Genomic DNA, 9,132 nt, shown 5'->3' with positions numbered 1-9,132 from the left:
ATATCCTTTCTATAATAGGGTGACCAGAACTGTACACAGTACTCCAAGTGTGGCCTCACCAATGCCCTGTACAACTTCAACAAGACATCCCAACTCCTGCATTCAATGTTCTGACCAATGAAACCAAGCATGCCGAATGCCTTCTTCACCACCCTATCCACCTGTGACTCCACTTTCAAGGAGCTATGAATCTGTACTCCTAGATCTCTTTGTTCTATAACTCTCCCCAACGCCCTACCATTAACGGAGTAGGTCCTGGCCCGATTCGATCTACCAAAATGCATCACCTCACATTTATCTAAATTAAACTCCATCTGCCATTCATCGGCCCACTGGCCCAATTGATCAAGATCCCGTTGCAATCCTAGATAACCTTCTTCACTGTCCACAATGCCACCAATCTTGGTGTCATCTGCAAACTTACTAACCATGCCTCCTAAATTCTCATCCAAATCATTAATATAAATAACAAATAACAGCGGACCCAGCACCGATCCCTGAGGCACACCGCTGGACACAGGCATCCAGTTTGAAAAACAACCCTCTACAACCACCCTCTGTCTTCTGTCATCAAGCCAATTTTGTATCCAATTGGCTACCTCACCTTGGATCCCATGAGATTTAACCTTATGTAACAACCTACCATGCGGTACCTTGTCAAATGCTTTGCTGAAGTCCATGTAGACCACGTCTACTGCACAGCCCTCATCTATCTTCTTGGTTACCCCTTCAAAAAACTCAATCAAATTCGTGAGACATGATTTTCCTCTCACAAAACCATGCTGACTGTTCCTAATTAGTCCCTGCCTCTCCAAATGCCTGTAGATCCTGTCCCTCAGAATACCCTCTAACAACTTACCCACTACAGATGTCAGGCTCACTGGTCTGTAGTTCCCAGGCTTTTCCCTGCCGCCCTTCTTAAACAAAGGCACAACATTTGCTACCCTCCAATCTTCAGGCACCTCACCTGTAGTGGTGGATGATTCAAATATCTCTGCTAGGGGACCCGCAATTTCCTCCCTAACCTCCCATAACGTCCTGGGATACATTTCATCAGGTCCCGGAGATTTATCTACCTTGATGCGCGTTAAGACTTCCAGCACCTCCCTCTCTGTAATATGTACACTCCTCAAGACATCACTATTTATTTCCCCAAGTTCCCTAACATCCATGCCTTTCTCAACCGTAAATACCGATGTGAAATATTCATTCAGGATCTCACCCATCTCTTGTGCTTCCGCACATAGATGACCTTGTTGATCCTTAAGAGGCCCTACTCTCTCCCTAGTTACCCTTTTGCCCTTTATGTATTTGTAGAAGCTCTTTGGATTCACCTTTGCCTGATCTGCCAAAGCAATCTCATATCCCCTTTTTGCCCTCCTGAGTTGCTGCAGTGCATCCTGTGGATGGTACACACTGCAGCCACTGTGCGCCGGTGGTGAAGGGACTGAATGTTTAGGGTGGTGGATGGGGTGCCAATCAAGCTTTCTGCTCATGGGGAGTCAGGAGTCTGTAGGTGGAGATGCCCCTGCTGGTGCTGAGTCTCTTCTAGGTATTATATGCCGACTTCTCCTGCAACAAGATAAGTAAATGAAGGTTACGCTTGTAGTTAAGGAGGTTGTGACAAGTGTAATGGGAGAGATGAAGTGAGAGAGGAGTGGTTTTGTCCCTTTAAGCTCTGGAGGCAATTGGGGACAGATTTGAGCGCAACATAGATCGCAGATTCCAAGCTGTAGCCAATGTCTTGTCTCAGTGTTAGACAGAAAAGAAAGACTTGCATTTATGGAGCACCTTTCATGACCTCAGGCCGTCCCAAAGTGCTTTAGAGGCAATTAAGTACTTTTGAAGCGTGGTCACTGTTGTAATATTGGAAATGCAGCACCCAATTTGCGCAAAGCAAGGTCCCACAAACAGCAATGTGATAATGACCAGATAATCTGTTTTAATGATGTTGGTTGGGGGATAAATATTAGCTGGGACACTGGGGAGAACTTCCCTGCTCTTCTTCAAAATACTGCCATGGGATCTTTTGCATCTCATCCGAATTACGGCACATCCAGTAGTACAGCACTCCTTCAGTAATGCACTGAAGTGTATTTCTATTCATTCCTGCTCCTCCCAGCTCCACATTCAGGTAGCATTTTTAAAAAATTTACCTTTATGGTGACAGACTCCAACAATCCCTTTAAGGACTGCTGATTAGGCCTCATGTAGATCTGAATGCAGCAGGCCTGCTGCTTATTAGCATATTCAAGGGGCCGAATGCCAGTTTTGGGCAGTTACCAGGGACGCCTCTACAGCGGCCAATCCAATATGGTGACAGACGTGTTACCGATGCTATTCGGCTGTAGGAGTTGGCCCCTAAATTAGACCTCTTTGCACCCGTTTTCCACCTGGAAAAAATGCGCAGCACAATCCAATTTCTAGGCCCCAGTGCTAGTTGTTGTGAAAGAAAATGTAAAGATAACTTGCTAGAGATGTATAGTTCTGTAGTTACATCTCAATTAATAGACAACATTTAAAATGGCAGTATATCAGAAAATAGCTCAAATTATATTTAAATTGATCATATGAAAGTAACATGACTAAAGCAGTGTTGTTTGTATTCATACTACACTGGGAAATATACAGAAATGTACACTTTTGTCAAATAAATTGAACAATGTTTTAAGTTTTAATTGAAGACTGTACAGCACAGTGACTGCTCCCATGTTTACCATGTCTGTTAGACATGCAATACTATCGTGGGTCTCTGCACTTTCATAAAAGTTGGATTTGCACGGATCTACAATAAAGTCAACTGATGTTGTCTGACTTCAGTTACAGAGCTGTGGGCGGACATTATGCATGTATCATCAGTGGTAAATACAGTCTTCATGTCTAAGTACTTTCTACTCCTTGCAATCTTTAAGTCACATATCCAGCTACTGAAATTAGATCTTATGCAAATACAGTAGGTAGTTTTCAGTTGCCTTCAAGTAACAAGTCAACATTAAATTTTATCCATGTGAATAAGTTGCTTCATTTCTTACTTGTAAAAAAAAACTTCATAGAACTACTTAATATTGGTCCTGAATCCCCTAGTCCAGTAACATTGGACCATTTTGAAAAACCATGCATTTCGAACCACTGACCTTGTTATTTTTACCACCAACATAGCTTAAACATAGTTTTCACTAAAACATGCTTGTTAGACATAACCTTGTACATTTATTCACTCATTATACATTGCAAAATTTGTGCATATGAAGCAATAAAAGCTGGCAGATCATAAGTATTTCTGTACAATACAATAGGATGTAATATCATTTTTGTTAAATCAACGCTAAGGCACAACAAAAAGGCCTTTTGAGCATCAGTGATATATTTTCATAGCATATGTTTAATCAACAATTGAACTAAAAGGTGCGCAATATATGAGTTGGCACCAATAAATTCTTCAATTTTCAGTTTCATGTGTTTGAATTAGTTTTTCTCAAAAGATGGTGATGAGCTTTATAAGAACTTATGACTAAATCAGGAAATACACATTTTCACCTGGAGGCATACATGGAAATTTGCTCCAGTAACTAATCATGGCCAACAAAAAATTATTTTTTGTGATCAATTTTCAATGCCTATTTCCCTACTCCACTCCTGAAGGTACTTATGGTGCAGATTTATGGGTGTCAATCATCCACCCCCTTCACCTTCCTTATTTGATATCTTTTGGCGCTGCTCACCATGAGAATCACATATTTGAAATTAAATGATTTTATCACTTTGTGAAAAGGGGATGAATGTTGAAAATAACTTAATGAGCACTTTTTTGGGTTAAAAATGTGATTGATTCTTGTGATCTAAAATTCACACGGTTGACTTAAGACTCCATGGTGGCTCAGTGGGTTTATCCAGTGAGCTATGGAGCCATAGAGACCAGATGGTCCAAGTTTTCAATTTCCAGCCTGTGTTGAGATAACGGTTCTCCAATGGGGCTACAGTCAGCCTCAATGCCACTGCATTAGGAATGGAAAAGGCAGCCATGGTTCCCTCTCCTGATTGTTTTCTGGTGGTCTTTATTGGAAGCCCACATACATGGACAGAGTGAGGCTTAACTGTGGCTGCCTCTGCACCCAACTAGCCAGTGATATTCACTGTCAAGGCTCACACATGAGTACTGACTGCTTTGATGAGTTCAGGGATAATTGGCACCCATATAACTGTCCTGTAGCAAGAGTAAGTGCCTTCAGGAGAGGAGGAGGGAAGCAGAGGAATTGATTAGAATAATACATTTTTGTTGGCTATGATTAAACTTTAACAATTCGATATATTTCCTAATTTATAGTACCTAGCAGGAAAAAAATAATTTCTCCATCATCTTAATACTAACATCCTGTCCCCATAGATAATTCACTTTTTCATAATATAGCAAAAATGTGGCAAAATGAATCTTTGCTTATATGACCCGCGTTGGATTTTTCTTTTAAACTTAGAATATTTTTGTACTGCTAGGATCAGCACATAAGGTGTTACATCTATATCACCCACGTTTTATCAAAGGGGGATCACAGCAGCTTAATCCGAGACACGTATGCACCATAGCTGCTAACTAATGCAAGATGCTGAAGATATGAATAAGCATCCCTATGGGGGTCAGTTAATTGAAATGGTCACATTTCTTTGTCAAGCATCTTGGGCTATCAACAAAGTCTTCATTCAATATTGGTGAATAGTCATTCTGAATTAATTAAACCACGAGAAGTATGTTATCTACCCACAATCCTAAGGATAGGCCCTAGTTTGGAGCCCTTAGTCATTGACAGCTCAGTAGCCAGGGACCCCAACTATCTGTCATAAGGGAGGTAGTGTTCTGAGGCAGTCTCCACCTCCGAGTCAGAGTGTCTGTGGTTTTGCAACCAACAGGAAACGGCTGTCTGTATTTTAAAGATGGAACCAGCTTAACTTTGAAGGGGTAAGCTAAAGATGGTAATCTTGTGTCATATCGCCCATGTTTAGAGAGTTACAAAGTTGTCTTTTTATTGCTTTTCTTAAAGAGAGTGCAGGAAAATACATTGTTCTCACTGTGAAAACTGTATACTGTTCATTCATGTATTTTATAGAAATAAATCAGTTATTGGTCGAAAGCCTATGACTTGTTTCAGTAGTGTGCTTATTCAGTTCATCCATAAAGTAAAAGGAGAATTCACATGGTGGCGCATGATACATTTCAGTAGCTGGTTCACACAGGGTCATGGTATTGTTTAACTAGATATTAGACAGAGAAAGTGCACTCCAGATCGTCAGGAATGTGAGGTCCACTTAGGAGTGACTGGTGACACCAAACCAGAGGAAATATCTGGTGTAAAAACACAGCAACCGTGACTCATGATTACAATAAATCTTTCCTGCTTTTTACAGAGGTTTAAAATAACAACGAAATATTAAATTAAAAGCAGTGTAACACAATGAAAAAGACAAAATAACTACATTAAATATAACAAATATTATATGCTGGTCAATTCAAAAGTGTTGAATTTAATCCAAAAGATGTCACAAAAGCTAGCGGAATCTTTCTTTTAACCTCTCCTGCTGAGAGAGAATTTTGTTCACCAAAACTCTTTTTGCATTTTTCCCCTGCAGCTATTTTCTGTGTTATTTCTCAAACATTTTTGAACTAATACTCCATGCTTAGCACCTTTCATCTCCACAGATTCCTTATCTCTGCTAATTTTGCATTCTCTCTCCTGATAGCTCCATATCCAACATGCACCCAATTGATTTTTATGAGAACTGAAAACTTCATAAAAGTATCAATTCATAGTTGTTTAAAAAATAGGTGAATACCACTTAAAAATAATCATTTCATTCAAGTTATTTTTGTCAGAAAAAGGTGCAATAAACAGATTATATGGATGGGATGTACTATGATTAATAATTCTACTGATGGGAATAAGTGATGGCATTTGTCCTTCATGAATTATTAGTTCAGCCCAGTCATAATTGTAATTATGATATTGCACCTCATCTGCCATTTACTATTCTCTCACCACATGAAAACATGCAGCTAAAATGCATTACAAAATTGTACACATTTAAAATATTAAGAAGTTTAGATGGCATCACAAACCTCAACAGTAAGATGTTTATTAATATCAATCTCTTCTGCCATTGCCTTGAGCTATATTTTAAAACATATTATTCTATATTATTTATATATATATATATATATATATATATATAAAGTACGTACTTTCACAAAAATCAGCAGCAGAATTGAGCAGTAAGCTTTCAGAAGGTAGACACTCATGACTGTACTGGTGACTCAAACATGGCCTGTAATGCTACTTTACCATGTAAAGCATACTGCAGCGACTAGACAATTTAATTGAATGTTGCAGTGAAATATAATGTCTTAAATGTATTATATACAGTAACAGAATAGCATAAACTCATGATAAAATGTATTTATATATAAGCTTTTTGGGTTTGACCAATTAAAACCCCACCTGGAAGAAATTTTGGTTCCAGTGTTTATTTTGGTAGTGCCAATAAAACCCAGTAAACCAAATATTTGAAGCCTTGAATGTATCTTGTGACCAATGTATCTCTGCACTGTTAGAAGGTATTGTAGCGCAGCTCATTGGAACTTTTCAATGGCAGTGACACCTCCTTCCACTGAAATCTTTTCCTTGACTTAATCAAGATGGGCATGCAGACTTCCAGCAGTAAAATCTTGACTTGAGAGGAACAGAGGTGGAGAGTGAATTGTCAAATACAGCAACTGATAGCTGTTCAGGCTGTAAAGGAAATAGTTTGTGAGCAGTGTGATGTCCAAGGAGCAGAGCCGTGTCCTGCCAGCTGAGGAGAAGGCAGGTGGGCGACATTTGGGAAATTCAGAAGAGATTGTGTGAACAAAAACAGTCTCACTGAAAGCACTGGGGAGACCCAGTCTTGTTGAAAGAGGCAATGAAGAACACCACATTTGATGCAAATTAACATGGGAAAATAAACACTTGAAACCCCAAGATCTGAAAACCAGGCACTCTAATTATACATAAATACAAAAATCATAAACATTAGTAATGCTGTACGTCTCGAAAGATACTAAAGTCTGGTCCAACTGGGAAAAGCTGCTCTTTTCGTGTCCAACATGTAATCCGCCAGCTATATTTTTGTAGGCCCACATCATTACTTTGTAGTTTTCAGTTAGATAAATAAACATCCAGCTTTTAAAAATAGCATTTAATTTTTGATAGTGGCATAGTTTAACCATTTATTATACCTTCGCAGCTGAGGCTCACACTGTCCAATCTCTTGTAAAATATGGAGATATATAGAAATATTGAAAAGAAAGGTTTTTTGTTTAAAGAGTTTGGGTTATCTGTACTGTGAGTGCATTTGGCATTCTTCATCAAGCCAGAAATGCCTCAGCTGATGTGTCATAGGTCTCAGTTCCTCCTGCACAATCCTGTTGTGTAAAAAGGAACTAATATGAAGCCACATACTGAGAACACACATTGCGGCTTCTAACTAACATTATACAACAGCTCTTTAAAAGTAAATAATCATTAACCCAGCAGGGTGGATACGCCTTCCTTAGCAGGAGGGAATCTTAAACTGCACACAGCTAGTGCAGTTGGAATGCATTCTATAATTCTGTTTCATATCTTTTAGTGTCATCAGGCTCAGAGAGGATGATTAAAGCATAATAACGAGAGAGGATTTCCTCAATTTTGCAACAGAAAGATAATTCACTACATTGAAATAGTTTCTCTCCTTAATGGATATTAGGTTTCCAAACTTCTTTTATCTTATCAGATTCTCATGGAACTGGCTGTTAGATTTATAGAACGACAAGATTTCATCCTTGGCCCACTCCGCTTACTCGTCATCTGCTGCCCCTCAGTGATATCATCCATAAGCATGGGGTCAGCTTCCATATGTATGCTAGCAACACCCCGCTCTACCTTTCTACCGCTATCCTCGGCTTTATGACCGCCCCTGTGCTGTATGGCTATTTGTCCAAGGTCAAGTCATAGATAAGCAAGAATTTTCTCCAACTTAGCATCAAAATCAAAGCCCTTCTGTTCAGCTCCCACCTTTGCCCCTAATTCCAACTCGACGACAACAACAACAACTTGCATTTATATAGCGCCTTTAACGTAGTAAAACGTCCAAAGGCACTCCACAGGAGCAATTTTCAAACAAAATTTGGCACCGAGCCACATAAGGAGATATTAGGACAGGTGACCAAAAGCTTGGTCAAACAGGTAGGTTTTAAAGGAGCGTCTTAAAAAGAGGAGTGGTAGAGAGGTGGAGAAGTTTAGAGAGGGAATTCTGGAGCTTAGGGCCTAGACAGCTGAAGACAGGGCCACCAATGGTGGAGTGATTAAAATCGGGGATGCGCAAGAGGCAAGAATTGGAGGCGCGCAGAGATCTTGGAGGGTTGTAGGGCTGGAGGAGGTTACAGAGGTAGGGAGGGGCGAGGTCATGGAGGGATTTGAAAATAAGGATGAGAATTTTAAAATCGAGGTGTTCCTGGACCGGGAGCCGATGTAGGTCAGCGAGCACAGGGGTAATGGGTGAACGGGACTTGATGCAAGTTAGGATACGAGCAGCAAAGTTTTGGATAATCTCAAGTTTATGGAGGATGGAAGATGGGAGGCCGGCCAGGAGGGCATTGGAATAATCAAGTCTAGAGGTAAAACGGCATGTATGAGGGTTTCAGCAGATGAGCTGAGGCAGAAGCAGTATTGCTGCTTCTTTGCACTTCTTCAAAAGCCTTCTCAAAATGAACCTGTTTGATTATACCTTCAGTTATCAAAAGTACTATACGTGCTGGGAGACACCACCACCAGGTCTGTCTAGGATTAGTTAGCTGTTCTTTTCTAGATCAAATGGCAGAAGCAATTGAAATTAAAGGACTTTTTTCTGGTGGAGGATGAATTCTATGAGTCCAGAGACCTGCTTTGCATACATATAAGTTAAAATAAGTTTCTCTTGCTCAAGGAATTTGTGCATCTCAAGAAAGTCATAACAAACCCCTTAAATCTGTGTCTATATTAGGTATGGCTACGGTGATACTTGGCTGCCTGGTAGGATGTACAGAGCAAGAAAGTAATAACTGGATGAGCTCTGCTCATGTGCTATGTC

The sequence above is a fragment of the Heptranchias perlo genome, chromosome 22, assembly GCF_035084215.1.
Source record: "Heptranchias perlo isolate sHepPer1 chromosome 22, sHepPer1.hap1, whole genome shotgun sequence".
NCBI lineage: Eukaryota > Metazoa > Chordata > Chondrichthyes > Hexanchiformes > Hexanchidae > Heptranchias > Heptranchias perlo.
The sequence above is the reverse complement of the archived record's forward strand: the minus strand, read 5'-3'. Positions refer to the sequence as shown.